This window comes from Pseudophryne corroboree, chromosome 3 (genome assembly GCF_028390025.1).
Source record: "Pseudophryne corroboree isolate aPseCor3 chromosome 3, aPseCor3.hap2, whole genome shotgun sequence".
NCBI lineage: Eukaryota > Metazoa > Chordata > Amphibia > Anura > Myobatrachidae > Pseudophryne > Pseudophryne corroboree.
The window spans coordinates 331,378,953-331,396,372 of NC_086446.1; the positions used below are offsets into that span (position 1 = coordinate 331,378,953).

The following is a 17,420-nucleotide window of genomic DNA, read 5'->3' on the forward strand; positions in this document are numbered from 1 at the left end:
TCCAACAGTTTCACTTCCAATTTTATTAGTATACATGAATAAGCATTAACAGTTGGCTCGTTGGTCTAGGGGTATGATTCTCGCTTAGGGTGCGAGAGGTCCCGGGTTCAAATCCCGGATGAGCCCATCTTCTCAGGTTCTTTTAAATCCCATGGTTCCATTATCTTATTGATGTCAAAAGCATCAAGTGAATTTTGCTTTTGCCAATCCATTAAAAAAGTATATACTTACGCATATTTATTAAACTGTCAACCATTTGGTGGTATATCGGGTATACTGTAGATTCCATTTTGTCTAAGTAACCTTGAGTGGCTTCAAGAAGTCTCATTTTGACAAATAAAAAACTGTCAAAATGAAATTGCAGGTTTTTATCTTACCTTGCTTTTTTCTAAGAAACAATGAGTGGCTTAAAAGAATAGGCTCTTTTTGACAAACAAAAAGGTCAACAATTAATTGCAGGTTTTTGTTTTTTTCTTTCTTCTTTGTCTGTAAGCTTAAGTTGCACACAGTATGAGACAAGTCTTAGGTTCCAACTATCAGAAAAGTTCAAACTCTATAGGAACCCCTAAATCTTGGCACTGAACTTTCCAAATATGCATACTTGGACAAAAATTTACCTTAAGGAAACATTTTAGCTATGCTACCAATACATTTTTAAATTGTTATGGTATTTTTAAAATGTAACATCTTTTTTTCCAGCTTATTGCATTTTTTTATTAAATAATTTGAGCTTTACTTTAAAAATGGTAAAATCTGAATAAGAAATTATTTAGCTTGTGGCTTGTTGGTCTGGGTGTATGATTTTTGCTTTGAGTGGAAAAGGCACCAGGTTCATATCCTGGATTAGCCTGTTTTCTCAGGTTCTTTAAAAGTGCTTAGTTCTATTATCTGATAGTATTTTAAAATACTTACTAATGTATTCCAACAGTTTCACTTCCAATTTTATTAGTATACATGAAAAAGCATTAGCAGTTGGCTCATTGGTCTAGGGGTATGATTCTCGCTTAGGGTGCGAGAGGTCCCGGGTTCAAATCCCGGACGAGCCCATCTTCTCAGATTCTTTTAAATACCATGGTTCCATTATATGATTGATGTCAAAAGCATCAAGTGAATTTTGCTTTTGAAAATCCATAAAAAAAGTATATACTTATGCATATTTAGTAAACTGTCTACCATTTGGTGGTATATTGGGTATACTGTAGATTCCATTTTGTCTAAGTAATCTTGAGTGGCTTCAAAGAAGTCTCATTTTGACAAATTAAAAACTGTCAAAATGAAATTACAGGTTTTTCTCTTACCTTGCTTTTTTCTAAAAAAACAATGAGTGGCTTCAAAGAATAGGCTCTTTTTGACAAACAAAAAGGTCAACAATTAATTGCAGGTTTTTGTTTTTTTTCTTTCTTCTTGGTCTGTATGCTTAAGTTGCACACAGTATGAGACAAGTCTTAGGTTCCAACTATCAGAAAAGTTCAAACTCTATAGGAACCCCTAAATCTTGGCACTGAACTTTCCAAATATGCATACTTGGACAAAAATTTATCTTAAGGAAACATTTTAGCTATGCTACCAATACATTTTTAAATTGTTATGGTATTTTTAAAATGTAACATCTTTTTTTCAGCTTATTGCATTTTTTTTATTAAATAATTTGAGCTTTACTTTAAAAATGGTAAAATCTGAATAAGAAATTATTTAGCTTGTGGCTTGTTAGTCTGGGTGTATGATTTTTGCTTTGGGTGCAAAGGGCCCCAGATTCATATCCTGGATAAGCCTGTTTTCTCAGGTTCTTTAAAAGTGCTTAGTTCTATTATCTGATAGTATTTTAAATTACTTACTAATGTATTCCAACAGTTTCACTTCCAATTTCATTAGTATACATGCAAAATGCATGAACAGTTGGCTCGTTGGTCTAGGGCAGGCATTCCCAACCACGGTCCTCAAGGCACACCAACAGTGCAGGTTTTAGTGATATCCAGGCTGCAGCACAGATGGTTAAATCAAAATCACTGAGCTACTAATTAAGTCACCTGTGCTGCAGCCTGGATATCACTAAAACCAGGACTGTTGGTGTGCCTTGAGGACCGCGGTTGAGAATGCCTGGTCTAGGGGTATGATTCTCGCTTAGGGTGCGAGAGATCCCGGGTTCAAATCCTGGGCGAGCCTATCTTCTCAGATTATTTTAAATCCCATGGTTCCATTAACTGATTGATGTCAAAAGCATCAAGTGAATTTTGCTTTTGAAAATCCATAAAAAAATATATACTTATGCATATTTATTAAACTGTCAACCATTTGGTGGTATATCGGGTATACTGTAGATTCCATTTTGTCTAAGTAACCTTGAGTGGCTTCAAGAAGTCTCATTTTGACAAATAAAAAACTGTCAAAATGAAATTGCAGGTTTTTATCTTACCTTGCTTTTTTCTAAGAAACAATGAGTGGCTTAAAAGAATAGGCTCTTTTTGACAAACAAAAAGGTCAACAATTAATTGCAGGTTTTTGTTTTTTTCTTTCTTCTTTGTCTGTAAGCTTAAGTTGCACACAGTATGAGACAAGTCTTAGGTTCCAACTATCAGAAAAGTTCAAACTCTATAGGAACCCCTAAATCTTGGCACTGAACTTTCCAAATATGCATACTTGGACAAAAATTTACCTTAAGGAAACATTTTAGCTATGCTACCAATACATTTTTAAATTGTTATGGTATTTTTAAAATGTAACATCTTTTTTTCCAGCTTATTGCATTTTTTTATTAAATAATTTGAGTTTTACTTTAAAAATGGTAAAATCTGAATAAGAAATTATTTAGCTTGTGGCTTGTTGGTCTGGGTGTTTGATTTTTGCTTTGAGTGGAAAAGGCACCAGGTTCATATCCTGGATTAGCCTGTTTTCTCAGGTTTTTTAAAAGTGCTTAGTTCTATTATCTGATAGTATTTTAAAATACTTACTAATGTATTCCAACAGATTCACTTCCAATTTCATTAGTATACATGAAAAATGCATGAACAGTTGGCTCGTTGGTCTAGGGGTATGATTCTCGCTTAGGGTGCGAGAGGGCCCGGGTTCAAATCCCAGACGAGCCCATCTTCTCAGATTCTTTTAAATCCCATGGTTCCATTATCTGATTGATGTCAAAAGCATCAAGTGAATTTTGCTTTTTAAAATCCATAAAAAAATATATACTTATGCATATTTAGTAAACTGTCAACCATTTGGTGGTATATTGGGTATACTGTAGATTCCATTTTGTCTAAGTAATCTTGAGTGGCTTCAAAGGAGTCTCATTTTGACAAATTAAAAACTGTCAAAATGAAATTACAGGTTTTTCTCTTACCTTGCTTTTTTCTAAGAAACAATGAGTGGCTTCAAAGAATAGGCTCTTTTTGACAAACAAAAAGGTCAACAATTAATTGCAGGTTTTTGTTTTTTTCTTTCTTCTTGGTCTATATGCATAAGTTGCACACAGTATGAGACAAGTCTTAGGTTCCAACTATCAGAAAAGTTCAAACTCTATAGGAACCCCTAAATCTTGGCACTGAACTTTCCAAATATGCATACTTGGACAAAAATTTACCTTAAGGAAACATTTTAGCTATGCTACCAATACATTTTTAAATTGTTATGGTATTTTTAAAATGTAACATCTTTTTTTCCAGCTTATTGCATTTTTTTATTAAATAATTTGAGCTTTACTTTAAAAATGGTAAAATCTGAATAAGAAATTATTTAGCTTGTGGCTTGTTGGTCTGGGTGTATGATTTTTGCTTTGAGTGGAAAAGGCACCAGGTTCATATCCTGGATTAGCCTGTTTTCTCAGGTTCTTTAAAAGTGCTTAGTTCTATTATCTGATAGTATTTTAAAATACTTACTAATGTATTCCAACAGTTTCACTTCCAATTTTATTAGTATACATGAAAAAGCATTAGCAGTTGGCTCATTGGTCTAGGGGTATGATTCTCGCTTAGGGTGCGAGAGGTCCCGGGTTCAAATCCCGGACGAGCCCATCTTCTCATGTTCTTTTAAATCCCATGGTTCCATTATCTTATTGATGTCAAAAGCATCAAGTGAATTTTGCTTTTGCCAATCCATCAAAAAAGTATATACTTATGCATATTTAGTAAACTGTCAACCATTTGGTGGTATATTGGGTATACTGTAGATTCCATTTTGTCTAAGTAACCTTGAGTGGCTTCAAGAAGTCTCATTTTGACAAATAAAAAACTGTCAAAATGAAATTGCAGGTTTGTATCTTACCTTGCTTTTTTCTAAGAAACAATGAGTGGCTTAAAAGAATAGGCTCTTTTTGACAAACAAAAAGGTCAACAATTATTTGCAGGTTTTTGTTTTTTTCTTTCTTCTTGGTCTGTATGCATAAGTTGCACACAGTATGAGACAAGTCTTAGGTTCCAACTATCAGAAAAGTTCAAACTCTATAGGAACCCCTAAATCTTGGCACTGAACTTTCCAAATATGCATACTTGGACAAAAATTTACCTTAAGGAAACATTTTAGCTATGCTACCAATACATTTTTAAATTGTTATGGTATTTTTAAAATGTAACATCTTTTTTTCCAGCTTATTGCATTTTTTTATTAAATAATTTGAGCTTTACTTTAAAAATGGTAAAATCTGAATAAGAAATTATTTAGCTTGTGGCTTGTTGGTCTGGGTGTATGATTTTTGCTTTGGGTGCAAAAGGCCCCAGATTCATATCCTGGATAAGCCTGTTTTCTCAGGTTCTTTAAAAGTGCTTAGTTCTATTATCTGATAGTATTTTAAAATACTTACTAATGTATTCCAACAGTTTCACTTCCAATTTCATTAGTATACATGAAAAATGCATGAACAGTTGCCTCGTTGGTCTAGGGGTATGATTCTCGCTTAGGGTGCGAGAGGTCCTGGGTTCAAATACCGGACGAGCCCATCTTCTCAGATACTTTTAAATCCCATGGTTCCATTATCTGATTGATGTCAAAAGCATCAAGTGAATTTTGCTTTTGAAAATCCATAAAAAAATATATACTTATGCATATTTAGTAAACTGTCAACCATTTGGTGGTATATTGGGTATACTGTAAATTCCATTTTGTCTAAGTAACCTTGAGTGGCTTCAAAGAAGTCTCATTTTGACAAATTAAAAACTGTCAAAATGAAATTACAGGTTTTTCTCTTACCCTGCTTTTTTCTAAGAAACAATGAGTGGCTTCAAAGAATAGGCTCTTTTTGACAAACAAAAAGGTCAACAATTAATTGCAGGTTTTTGTTTTTTTCTTTCTTCTTGGTCTGTATGCATAAGTTGCACACAGTATGAGACAAGTCTTAGGTTCCAACTATCAGAAAAGTTTAAACTCTATAGGAACCCCTAAATCTTGGCACTGAACTTTCCAAATATGCATACTTGGACAAAAATTTACCTTAAGGAAACATTTTAGCTATGCTACCAATACATTTTTTAATTGTTATGGTATTTTTAAAATGTAACATCTTTTTTTCCAGCGTATTGCATTTTTTTATTAAATAATTTGAGTTTTACTTTAAAAATGGTAAAATCTGAATAAGAAATTATTTAACTTGTGGCTTGTTGGTCTGGGTGTATGATTTTTGCTTTGGGTGCAAAAGGCCCCAGATTCATATCCTGGATAAGCCTGTTTTCTCAGGTTCTTTAAAAGTGCTTAGTTCTATTATCTGATAGTATTTTAAAATACTTACTAATGTATTCCAACAGTTTCACTTCCAATTTCATTAGTATACATGAAAAATACATGAACAATTGGCTCGTTGGTCTAGGGGTATGATTCTCGCTTAGGGTGCGAGAGGTCCCGGGTTCAAATCCCGGACGAGCCCATCTTTCAGATTATTTTAAATTCCATGGTTCCATTAACTGATTGATGTCAAAAGAATCAAGTTAATTTTGCTTTTGAAAATCCATAAAAAAATATATACATATGCATATTTAGTAAACTGTCTACCATTTGGTGGTATATTGGGTATACTGTAGATTCCATTTTGTCTAAGTAATCTTGAGTGGCTTCAAAGAAGTCTCATTTTGACAAATTAAAAACTGTCAAAATGAAATTACAGGTTTTTCTCTTACCTTGCTTTTTTCTAAGAAACAATGAGTGGCTTCAAAGAATAGGCTCTTTTTGACAAACAAAAAGGTCAACAATTAATTGCAGGTTTTTGTTTTTTTCTTTCTTCTTGGTCTGAATGCTTAAGTTGCACACAGTATGAGACAAGTCTTAGGTTCCAACTATCAGAAAAGTTCAAACTCTATAGGAACCCCTAAATCTTGGCACTGAACTTTCCAAATATGCATACTAGGACAAAAATGTACCTTAAGGAAACATTTTAGCTATGCTACCAATACATTTTTAAATTGTTATGGTATTTTTAAAATGTAACATCTTTTTTTCCAACTTATTGCATTTTTTAATTAAATAATTTGAGTTTTACTTTAAAAATGGTAAAATCTGAATAAGAAATTATTTAGCTTGTGGCTTGTTGGTCTGGGTGTATGATTTTTGCTTTGAGTGGAAAAGGCACCAGGTTCATATCCTGGATTAGCCTGTTTTCTCAGGTTCTTTAAAAGTGCTTAGTTTTATTATCTGATAGTATTTTAAAATACTTACTAATGTATTCCAACAGTTTCACTTCCAATTTCATTAGTATACATGAAAAATGCATGAACAGTTGGCTCGTTGGTCTAGGGGTATGATTCTCGCTTAGGGTGCGAGAGGTCCCGGGTTCAAATCCTGGACGAGCCCATCTTCTCATATTCTTTTAAATCCCATGGTTACATTATCTGATTGATGTCAAAAGCATCAAGTGAATTTTGCTTTTGAAAATCCATAAAAAATATATACTTATGCATATTTAGTAAACTGTCAACCATTTGGTGGTATATTGGGTATACTGTAGATTCCATTTTGTCTAAGTAACCTTGAGTGGCTTCAAAGAAGTCTCATTTTGACAAATTAAAAAACTATCAAAATGAAATTACAGGTTTTTATCTTACCCTGCTTTTTTCTAAGAAACAATGAGTGGCTTAAAAGAATAGGCTCTTTTTGACAAACAAAAAGGTCAACAATTAATTGCAGGTTTTTGTTTTTTTCTTTCTTCTTGGTCTGTAAGCTTAAATTGCACACAGTATGAGACAAGTCTTAGGTTCCAACTATCAGAAAAGTTCAAACTCTATAGGAACCCCTAAATCTTGGCACTGAACTTTCCAAATATGCATACTTGGACAAAAATTAACCTTAAGGAAACATTTTAGCTATGCTACCAATACATTTTTTAATTGTTATGGTATTTTTAAAATGTAACATCTTTTTTTCCAGCGTATTGCATTTTTTTATTAAATAATTTGAGTTTTACTTTAAAAATGGTAAAATCTGAATAAGAAATTATTTAACTTGTGGCTTGTTGGTCTGGGTGTATGATTTTTGCTTTGGGTGCAAAAGGCCCCAGATTCATATCCTGGATAAGCCTGTTTTCTCAGGTTCTTTAAAAGTGCTTAGTTCTATTATCTGATAGTATTTTAAAATACTTACTAATGTATTCCAACAGTTTCACTTCCAATTTAATTAGTATACATGAAAAATGCATGAACAGTTGGCTCGTTGGTCTAGGGGTATGATTCTCGCTTAGGGTGCGAGAGGTCCCGGGTTCAAATCCCGGACGAGCCCATCTTTCAGATTATTTTAAATTCCATGGTTCCATTAACTGATTGATGTCAAAAGAATCAAGTTAATTTTGCTTTTGAAAATCCATAAAAAAATATATACATATGCATATTTAGTAAACTGTCTACCATTTGGTGGTATATTGGGTATACTGTAGATTCCATTTTGTCTAAGTAATCTTGAGTGGCTTCAAAGAAGTCTCATTTTGACAAATTAAAAACTGTCAAAATGAAATTACAGGTTTTTCTCTTACCTTGCTTTTTTCTAAGAAACAATGAGTGGCTTCAAAGAATAGGCTCTTTTTGACAAACAAAAAGGTCAACAATTAATTGCAGGTTTTTGTTTTTTTCTTTCTTCTTGGTCTGAATGCTTAAGTTGCACACAGTATGAGACAAGTCTTAGGTTCCAACTATCAGAAAAGTTCAAACTCTATAGGAACCCCTAAATCTTGGCACTGAACTTTCCAAATATGCATACTTGGACAAAAATTAACCTTAAGGAAACATTTTAGCTATGCTACCAATACATTTTTTAATTGTTATGGTATTTTTAAAATGTAACATCTTTTTTTCCAGCGTATTGCATTTTTTTATTAAATAATTTGAGTTTTACTTTAAAAATGGTAAAATCTGAATAAGAAATTATTTAACTTGTGGCTTGTTGGTCTGGGTGTATGATTTTTGCTTTGGGTGCAAAAGGCCCCAGATTCATATCCTGGATAAGCCTGTTTTCTCAGGTTCTTTAAAAGTGCTTAGTTCTATTATCTGATAGTATTTTAAAATACTTACTAATGTATTCCAACAGTTTCACTTCCAATTTCATTTGTATACATGAAAAATGCATGAACAGTTGGCTCGTTGGTCTAGGGGTATGATTCTCGCTTAGGGTGCGAGAGATCCCGGGTTCAAATCCTGGGCGAGCCTATCTTCTCAGATTATTTTAAATCCCATGGTTCCATTAACTGATTGATGTCAAAAGCATCAAGTGAATTTTGCTTTTGAAAATCCATAAAAAAATATATACTTATGCATATTTAGTAAACTGTCTACCATTTGGTGGTATATTGGGTATACTGTAGATTCCATTTTGTCTAAGTAATCTTGAGTGGCTTCAAAGAAGTCTCATTTTGACAAATTAAAAACTGTCAAAATGAAATTACAGGTTTTTCTCTTACCTTGCTTTTTTCTAAGAAACAATGAGTGGCTTCAAAGAATAGGCTCTTTTTGACAAACAAAAAGGTCAACAATTAATTGCAGGTTTTTGTTTTTTTCTTTCTTCTTGGTCTGTATGCTTAAGTTGCACACAGTATGAGACAAGTCTTAGGTTCCAACTATCAGAAAAGTTCAAACTCTATAGGAACCCCTAAATCTTGGCACTGAACTTTCCAAATATGCATACTTGGACAAAAATTTACCTTAAGGAAACATTTTAGCTATGCTACCAATACATTTTTAAATTGTTATGGTATTTTTAAAATGTAACATCTTTTTTTCCAGCTTATTGCATTTTTTTTATTAAATAATTTGAGCTTTACTTTAAAAATGGTAAAATCTGAATAAGAAATTATTTAGCTTGTGGCTTGTTGGTCTGGGTGTATGATTTTTGCTGTGGGTGCAAAAGGCCCCAGATTCATATCCTGGATAAGCCTGTTTTCTCAGGTTCTTTAAAAGTGCTTAGTTCTATTATCTGATAGTATTTTAAAATACTTACTAATGTATTCCAACAGTTTCACTTCCAATTTCATTAGTATACATGAAAAACGCATGAACAGTTGGCTCGTTGGTCTAGGGGTATGATTCTCGCTTAGGGTGCGAGAGGTCCCGGGTTCAAATCCCGGACGAGCCCATCTTCTCAGATTATTTTAAATTCCATGGTTCCATTATCTGATTGATGTCAAAAGCATCAAGTGAATTTTGCTTTTGAAAATCCATAAAAAATATATACTTATGCATATTTAGTAAACTGTCAACCATTTGGTGGTATATTGGGTATACTGTAGATTCCATTTTGTCTAAGTAACCTTGAGTGGCTTCAAAGAAGTCTCATTTTGACAAATAAAAAACTATCAAAATGAAATTACAGGTTTTTATCTTACCCTGCTTTTTTCTAAGAAACAATGAGTGGCTTAAAAGAATAGGCTCTTTTTGACAAACAAAAAGGTCAACAATTAATTGCAGGTTTTTGTTTTTTTCTTTCTTCTTGGTCTGTATGCTTAAGTTGCACACAGTAAGAGACAAGTCTTAGGTTCCAACTATCATAAAAGTTCAAACGCTATAGGAACCCCTAAATCTTGGCACTGAACTTTCCAAATATGCATACTTGGACAAAAATTTACCTTAAGGAAACATTTTAGCTATGCTACCAATACATTTTTTAATTGTTATGGTATTTTTAAAATGTAACATCTTTTTTTCCAGCGTATTGCATTTTTTTTATTAAATAATTTGAGTTTTACTTTAAAAATGGTAAAATCTGAATAAGAAATTATTTAGCTTGTGGCTTGTTGGTCTGGGTGTATGATTTTTGCTTTGGGTGGAAAAGGCCCCAGGTTCATATCCTGGATTAGCCTATTTTAGCAGGTTCTTTAAAAGTGCTTAGTTCTATTATCTGATAGTATTTTAAAATACTTACTAATGTATTCCAACAGTTTCACTTCCAATTTCATTTGTATACATGAAAAATGCATGAACAGTTGGCTCGTTGGTCTAGGGGTATGATTCTCGCTTAGGGTGCGAGAGATCCCGGGTTCAAATCCTGGGCGAGCCTATCTTCTCAGATTATTTTAAATCCCATGGTTCCATTAACTGATTGATGTCAAAAGCATCAAGTGAATTTTGCTTTTGAAAATCCATAAAAAAATATATACTTATGCATATTTAGTAAACTGTCTACCATTTGGTGGTATATTGGGTATACTGTAGATTCCATTTTGTCTAAGTAATCTTGAGTGGCTTCAAAGAAGTCTCATTTTGACAAATTAAAAACTGTCAAAATGAAATTACAGGTTTTTCTCTTACCTTGCTTTTTTCTAAAAAACAATGAGTGGCTTCAAAGAATAGGCTCTTTTTGACAAACAAAAAGGTCAACAATTAATTGCAGGTTTTTGTTTTTTTCTTTCTTCTTGGTCTGTATGCTTAAGTTGCACACAGTATGAGACAAGTCTTAGGTTCCAACTATCAGAAAAGTTCAAACTCTATAGGAACCCCTAAATCTTGGCACTGAACTTTCCAAATATGCATACTTGGACAAAAATTTACCTTAAGGAAACATTTTAGCTATGCTACCAATACATTTTTAAATTGTTATGGTATTTTTAAAATGTAACATCTTTTTTTCCAGCTTATTGCATTTTTTTTATTAAATAATTTGAGCTTTACTTTAAAAATGGTAAAATCTGAATAAGAAATTATTTAGCTTGTGGCTTGTTGGTCTGGGTGTATGATTTTTGCTGTGGGTGCAAAAGGCCCCAGATTCATATCCTGGATAAGCCTGTTTTCTCAGGTTCTTTAAAAGTGCTTAGTTCTATTATCTGATAGTATTTTAAAATACTTACTAATGTATTCCAACAGTTTCACTTCCAATTTTATTAGTATACATGAAAAATGCATAAACAGTTGTCTCGTTGGTCTAGGGGTATGATTCTCGCTTAGGGTGCGAGAGATCCAGGGTTCAGATCTCGGACGAGCTCAAATTCTCAGGTTCTTTTAAATCCAATGGTTCCATTATCTGATTGATGTCAAAAGCATCAAGTGAATTTTGCTTTTGCCAATCCATCAAAAAAGTATATACTTATGCATATTTAGTAAACTGTCAACCATTTGGTGGTATATTGGGTATTCTGTAGATTCCATTTTGTCTAAGTAATCTTGTGTGGCTTCAAAGAAGTCTCATTTTGACAAATAAAAACTGTCAAAATGAAATTACAGGTTTTTCTCTTACCTTGCTTTTTTCTAAGAAACAATGAGTGGCTTCAAAGAATAGGCTCTTTTTGACAAACAAAAAGGTCAACAATAAATTGCAGGTTTTTGTTTTTTTCTTTCTTCTTGGACTGTTTGCATAAGTTGCACACAGTATGAGACAAGTCTTAGGTTCCAACTAAACGAAAAGTTCAAACTCTTTAGGAACCCCTAAATCTTGGCACTGAACTTTCCAAATATGCATACTTGGACAAAAATTTACCTTAAGGAAACATTTTAGCTATGCTACCAATACATTTTTAAATTGTTATGGTATTTTTAAAATGTAACATCTTTTTTTCCAGCTTATTGCATTTTTTTATTAAATAATTTGAGTTTTAATTTAAAAATGGTAAAATCTGAATAAGAAATTATTTAGCTTGTGGCTTGTTGGTCTGGGTGTATGATTTTTGCTTTGGGTGGAAAAGGCACCAGGTTCATATCCTGGATTAGCCTGTTTTCTCACGTTCTTTAAAAGTGCTTAGTTCTATTATCTGATAGTATTTTAAAATACTTACTAATGTATTCCAACAGTTTCACTTCCAATTTCATTAGTATACATGAAAAATGCATGAACAGTTGGCTCGTTGGTCTAGGGGTATGATTCTCGCTTAGGGTGCGAGAGGTCCCGGGTTCAAATCCCGGATGAGCCCATCTTCTCAGATTATTTTAAATTCCATGGTTCCATTAACTGATTGATGTCAAAAGAATCAAGTAAATTTTGCTTTTGAAAATCCATAAAAAAATATATACATATGCATATTTAGTAAACTGTCTACCATTTGGTGGTATATTGGGTATACTGTAGATTCCATTTTGTCTAAGTAATCTTGAGTGGCTTCAAAGAAGTCTCATTTTGACAAATTAAAAACTGTCAAAATGAAATTACAGGTTTTTCTCTTACCTTGCTTTTTTCTAAGAAACAATGAGTGGCTTCAAAGAATAGGCTCTTTTTGACAAACAAAAAGGTCAACAATTAATTGCAGGTTTTTGTTTTTTTCTTTCTTCTTGGTCTGAATGCTTAAGTTGCACACAGTATGAGACAAGTCTTAGGTTCCAACTATCAGAAAAGTTCAAACTCTATAGGAACCCCTAAATCTTGGCACTGAACTTTCCAAATATGCATACTAGGACAAAAATGTACCTTAAGGAAACATTTTAGCTATGCTACCAATACATTTTTAAATTGTTATGGTATTTTTAAAATGTAACATCTTTTTTTCCAGCTTATTGCATTTTTTAATTAAATAATTTGAGTTTTACTTTAAAAATGGTAAAATCTGAATAAGAAATTATTTAGCTTGTGGCTTGTTGGTCTGGGTGTATGATTTTTGCTTTGAGTGGAAAAGGCACCAGGTTCATATCCTGGATTAGCCTGTTTTCTCAGGTTCTTTAAAAGTGCTTAGTTTTATTATCTGATAGTATTTTAAAATACTTACTAATGTATTCCAACAGTTTCACTTCCAATTTCATTAGTATACATGAAAAATGCATGAACAGTTGGCTCGTTGGTCTAGGGGTATGATTCTCGCTTAGGGTGCGAGAGGTCCCGGGTTCAAATCCTGGACGAGCCCATCTTCTCATATTCTTTTAAATCCCATGGTTACATTATCTGATTGATGTCAAAAGCATCAAGTGAATTTTGCTTTTGAAAATCCATAAAAAATATATACTTATGCATATTTAGTAAACTGTCAACCATTTGGTGGTATATTGGGTATACTGTAGATTCCATTTTGTCTAAGTAACCTTGAGTGGCTTCAAAGAAGTCTCATTTTGACAAATAAAAAACTATCAAAATGAAATTACAGGTTTTTATCTTACCCTGCTTTTTTCTAAGAAACAATGAGTGGCTTAAAAGAATAGGCTCTTTTTGACAAACAAAAAGGTCAACAATTAATTGCAGGTTTTTGTTTTTTTCTTTCTTCTTGGTCTGTAAGCTTAAATTGCACACAGTATGAGACAAGTCTTAGGTTCCAACTATCAGAAAAGTTCAAACTCTATAGGAACCCCTAAATCTTGGCACTGAACTTTCCAAATATGCATACTTGGACAAAAATTTACCTTAAGGAAACATTTTAGCTATGCTACCAATACATTTTTTAATTGTTATGGTATTTTTAAAATGTAACATCTTTTTTTCCAGCGTATTGCATTTTTTTATTAAATAATTTGAGTTTTACTTTAAAAATGGTAAAATCTGAATAAGAAATTATTTAACTTGTGGCTTGTTGGTCTGGGTGTATGATTTTTGCTTTGGGTGCAAAAGGCCCCAGATTCATATCCTGGATAAGCCTGTTTTCTCAGGTTCTTTAAAAGTGCTTAGTTCTATTATCTGATAGTATTTTAAAATACTTACTAATGTATTCCAACAGTTTCACTTCCAATTTCATTAGTATACATGAAAAATGCATGAACAGTTGGCTCGTTGGTCTAGGGGTATGATTCTCGCTTAGGGTGCGAGAGGTCCCGGGTTCAAATCCCGGACGAGCCCATCTTCTCAGATTATTTTAAATTCCATGGTTCCATTAACTGATTGATGTCAAAAGAATCAAGTAAATTTTGCTTTTGAAAATCCATAAAAAAATATATACATATGCATATTTAGTAAACTGTCTACCATTTGGTGGTATATTGGGTATACTGTAGATTCCATTTTGTCTAAGTAATCTTGAGTGGCTTCAAAGAAGTCTCATTTTGACAAATTAAAAACTGTCAAAATGAAATTACAGGTTTTTCTCTTACCTTGCTTTTTTCTAAGAAACAATGAGTGGCTTCAAAGAATAGGCTCTTTTTGACAAACAAAAAGGTCAACAATTAATTGCAGGTTTTTGTTTTTTTCTTTCTTCTTGGTCTGAATGCTTAAGTTGCACACAGTATGAGACAAGTCTTAGGTTCCAACTATCAGAAAAGTTCAAACTCTATAGGAACCCCTAAATCTTGGCACTGAACTTTCCAAATATGCATACTAGGACAAAAATGTACCTTAAGGAAACATTTTAGCTATGCTACCAATACATTTTTAAATTGTTATGGTATTTTTAAAATGTAACATCTTTTTTTCCAGCTTATTGCATTTTTTAATTAAATAATTTGAGTTTTACTTTAAAAATGGTAAAATCTGAATAAGAAATTATTTAGCTTGTGGCTTGTTGGTCTGGGTGTATGATTTTTGCTTTGAGTGGAAAAGGCACCAGGTTCATATCCTGGATTAGCCTGTTTTCTCAGGTTCTTTAAAAGTGCTTAGTTTTATTATCTGATAGTATTTTAAAATACTTACTAATGTATTCCAACAGTTTCACTTCCAATTTCATTAGTATACATGAAAAATGCATGAACAGTTGGCTCGTTGGTCTAGGGGTATGATTCTCGCTTAGGGTGCGAGAGGTCCCGGGTTCAAATCCTGGACGAGCCCATCTTCTCATATTCTTTTAAATCCCATGGTTACATTATCTGATTGATGTCAAAAGCATCAAGTGAATTTTGCTTTTGAAAATCCATAAAAAATATATACTTATGCATATTTAGTAAACTGTCAACCATTTGGTGGTATATTGGGTATACTGTAGATTCCATTTTGTCTAAGTAACCTTGAGTGGCTTCAAAGAAGTCTCATTTTGACAAATAAAAAACTATCAAAATGAAATTACAGGTTTTTATCTTACCCTGCTTTTTTCTAAGAAACAATGAGTGGCTTAAAAGAATAGGCTCTTTTTGACAAACAAAAAGGTCAACAATTAATTGCAGGTTTTTGTTTTTTTCTTTCTTCTTGGTCTGTAAGCTTAAATTGCACACAGTATGAGACAAGTCTTAGGTTCCAACTATCGGAAAAGTTCAAACTCTATAGGAACCCCTAAATCTTGGCACTGAACTTTCCAAATATGCATACTTGGACAAAAATTTACCTTAAGGAAACATTTTAGCTATGCTACCAATACATTTTTTAATTGTTATGGTATTTTTAAAATGTAACATCTTTTTTTCCAGCTTATTGCATTTTTTTATTAAATAATTTGAGTTTTACTTTAAAAATGGTAAAATCTGAATAAGAAATTATTTAACTTGTGGCTTGTTGGTCTGGGTGTATGATTTTTGCTTTGGGTGCAAAAGGCCCCAGATTCATATCCTGGATAAGCCTGTTTTCTCAGGTTCTTTAAAAGTGCTTAGTTCTATTATCTGATAGTATTTTAAAATACTTACTAATGTATTCCAACAGTTTCACTTCCAATTTTATTAGTATACATGAATAAGCATTAACAGTTGGCTCGTTGGTCTAGGGGTATGATTCTCGCTTAGGGTGCGAGAGGTCCCGGGTTCAAATCCCGGATGAGCCCATCTTCTCAGGTTCTTTTAAATCCCATGGTTCCATTATCTTATTGATGTCAAAAGCATCAAGTGAATTTTGCTTTTGCCAATCCATTAAAAAAGTATATACTTACGCATATTTATTAAACTGTCAACCATTTGGTGGTATATCGGGTATACTGTAGATTCCATTTTGTCTAAGTAACCTTGAGTGGCTTCAAGAAGTCTCATTTTGACAAATAAAAAACTGTCAAAATGAAATTGCAGGTTTTTATCTTACCTTGCTTTTTTCTAAGAAACAATGAGTGGCTTAAAAGAATAGGCTCTTTTTGACAAACAAAAAGGTCAACAATTAATTGCAGGTTTTTGTTTTTTTCTTTCTTCTTTGTCTGTAAGCTTAAGTTGCACACAGTATGAGACAAGTCTTAGGTTCCAACTACCAGAAAAGTTCAAACTCTATAGGAACCCCTAAATCTTGGCACTGAACTTTCCAAATATGCATACTTGGACAAAAATTTACCTTAAGGAAACATTTTAGCTATGCTACCAATACATTTTTAAATTGTTATGGTATTTTTAAAATGTAACATCTTTTTTTCCAGCTTATTGCATTTTTTTATTAAATAATTTGAGTTTTACTTTAAAAATGGTAAAATCTGAATAAGAAATTATTTAGCTTGTGGCTTGTTGGTCTGGGTGTTTGATTTTTGCTTTGAGTGGAAAAGGCACCAGGTTCATATCCTGGATTATCTTTTTTTCCAGCTTATTGCATTTTTTTATTAAATAATTTGAGCTTTACTTTAAAAATGGTAAAATCTGAATAAGAAATTATTTAGCTTGTGGCTTGTTGGTCTGGGTGTATGATTTTTGCTGTGGGTGCAAAAGGCCCCAGATTCATATCCTGGATAAGCCTGTTTTCTCAGGTTCTTTAAAAGTGCTTAGTTCTATTATCTGATAGTATTTTAAAATACTTACTAATGTATTCCAACAGTTTCACTTCCAATTTCATTAGTATACATGAAAAATGCATGAACAGTTGGCTCGTTGGTCTAGGGGTATGATTCTCGCTTAGGGTGCGAGAGGTCCCGGGTTCAAATCCTGGACGAGCCCATCTTCTCATATTCTTTTAAATCCCATGGTTACATTATCTGATTGATGTCAAAAGCATCAAGTGAATTTTGCTTTTGAAAATCCATAAAAAATATATACTTATGCATATTTAGTAAACTGTCAACCATTTGGTGGTATATTGGGTATACTGTAGATTCCATTTTGTCTAAGTAACCTTGAGTGGCTTCAAAGAAGTCTCATTTTGACAAATTAAAAAACTATCAAAATGAAATTACAGGTTTTTATCTTACCCTGCTTTTTTCTAAGAAACAATGAGTGGCTTAAAAGAATAGGCTCTTTTTGACAAACAAAAAGGTCAACAATTAATTGCAGGTTTTTGTTTTTTTCTTTCTTCTTGGTCTGTAA

The 17,420-nt window shown here is 32.7% G+C and overlaps 16 non-coding genes across 16 annotated transcripts; all 16 read left to right on the forward strand.

Moving 5' to 3' along the window:
• The first annotated feature begins 54 nt into the window (after window positions 1-54).
• On the forward strand, window positions 55-126 carry TRNAP-AGG (transfer RNA proline (anticodon AGG)). Its single transcript has one exon. It is a non-coding gene; the product is annotated as a tRNA-Pro (tRNA).
• An 848-nt stretch (window positions 127-974) lies between these two features.
• On the forward strand, window positions 975-1,046 carry TRNAP-AGG (transfer RNA proline (anticodon AGG)). Its single transcript has one exon. It is a non-coding gene; the product is annotated as a tRNA-Pro (tRNA).
• A 1,965-nt stretch (window positions 1,047-3,011) lies between these two features.
• On the forward strand, window positions 3,012-3,083 carry TRNAP-AGG (transfer RNA proline (anticodon AGG)). The gene has a single exon. It is a non-coding gene; the product is annotated as a tRNA-Pro (tRNA).
• Window positions 3,084-3,931: 848 nt separating this feature from the next.
• On the forward strand, window positions 3,932-4,003 carry TRNAP-AGG (transfer RNA proline (anticodon AGG)). Its single transcript has one exon. It is a non-coding gene; the product is annotated as a tRNA-Pro (tRNA).
• Window positions 4,004-5,773: 1,770 nt separating this feature from the next.
• TRNAP-AGG (transfer RNA proline (anticodon AGG)) lies at window positions 5,774-5,845 on the forward strand. The gene has a single exon. It is a non-coding gene; the product is annotated as a tRNA-Pro (tRNA).
• Window positions 5,846-6,693: 848 nt separating this feature from the next.
• On the forward strand, window positions 6,694-6,765 carry TRNAP-AGG (transfer RNA proline (anticodon AGG)). The gene has a single exon. It is a non-coding gene; the product is annotated as a tRNA-Pro (tRNA).
• An 849-nt stretch (window positions 6,766-7,614) lies between these two features.
• TRNAP-AGG (transfer RNA proline (anticodon AGG)) lies at window positions 7,615-7,686 on the forward strand. Its single transcript has one exon. It is a non-coding gene; the product is annotated as a tRNA-Pro (tRNA).
• An 848-nt stretch (window positions 7,687-8,534) lies between these two features.
• Window positions 8,535-8,606, forward strand: TRNAP-AGG (transfer RNA proline (anticodon AGG)). Its single transcript has one exon. It is a non-coding gene; the product is annotated as a tRNA-Pro (tRNA).
• Window positions 8,607-9,456: 850 nt separating this feature from the next.
• TRNAP-AGG (transfer RNA proline (anticodon AGG)) lies at window positions 9,457-9,528 on the forward strand. The gene has a single exon. It is a non-coding gene; the product is annotated as a tRNA-Pro (tRNA).
• Window positions 9,529-10,377: 849 nt separating this feature from the next.
• Window positions 10,378-10,449, forward strand: TRNAP-AGG (transfer RNA proline (anticodon AGG)). The gene has a single exon. It is a non-coding gene; the product is annotated as a tRNA-Pro (tRNA).
• Window positions 10,450-12,220: 1,771 nt separating this feature from the next.
• On the forward strand, window positions 12,221-12,292 carry TRNAP-AGG (transfer RNA proline (anticodon AGG)). The gene has a single exon. It is a non-coding gene; the product is annotated as a tRNA-Pro (tRNA).
• An 849-nt stretch (window positions 12,293-13,141) lies between these two features.
• On the forward strand, window positions 13,142-13,213 carry TRNAP-AGG (transfer RNA proline (anticodon AGG)). Its single transcript has one exon. It is a non-coding gene; the product is annotated as a tRNA-Pro (tRNA).
• An 848-nt stretch (window positions 13,214-14,061) lies between these two features.
• On the forward strand, window positions 14,062-14,133 carry TRNAP-AGG (transfer RNA proline (anticodon AGG)). Its single transcript has one exon. It is a non-coding gene; the product is annotated as a tRNA-Pro (tRNA).
• Window positions 14,134-14,982: 849 nt separating this feature from the next.
• On the forward strand, window positions 14,983-15,054 carry TRNAP-AGG (transfer RNA proline (anticodon AGG)). Its single transcript has one exon. It is a non-coding gene; the product is annotated as a tRNA-Pro (tRNA).
• An 847-nt stretch (window positions 15,055-15,901) lies between these two features.
• Window positions 15,902-15,973, forward strand: TRNAP-AGG (transfer RNA proline (anticodon AGG)). Its single transcript has one exon. It is a non-coding gene; the product is annotated as a tRNA-Pro (tRNA).
• Window positions 15,974-16,982: 1,009 nt separating this feature from the next.
• On the forward strand, window positions 16,983-17,054 carry TRNAP-AGG (transfer RNA proline (anticodon AGG)). Its single transcript has one exon. It is a non-coding gene; the product is annotated as a tRNA-Pro (tRNA).
• The last annotated feature ends 366 nt before the right edge of the window (window positions 17,055-17,420 follow it).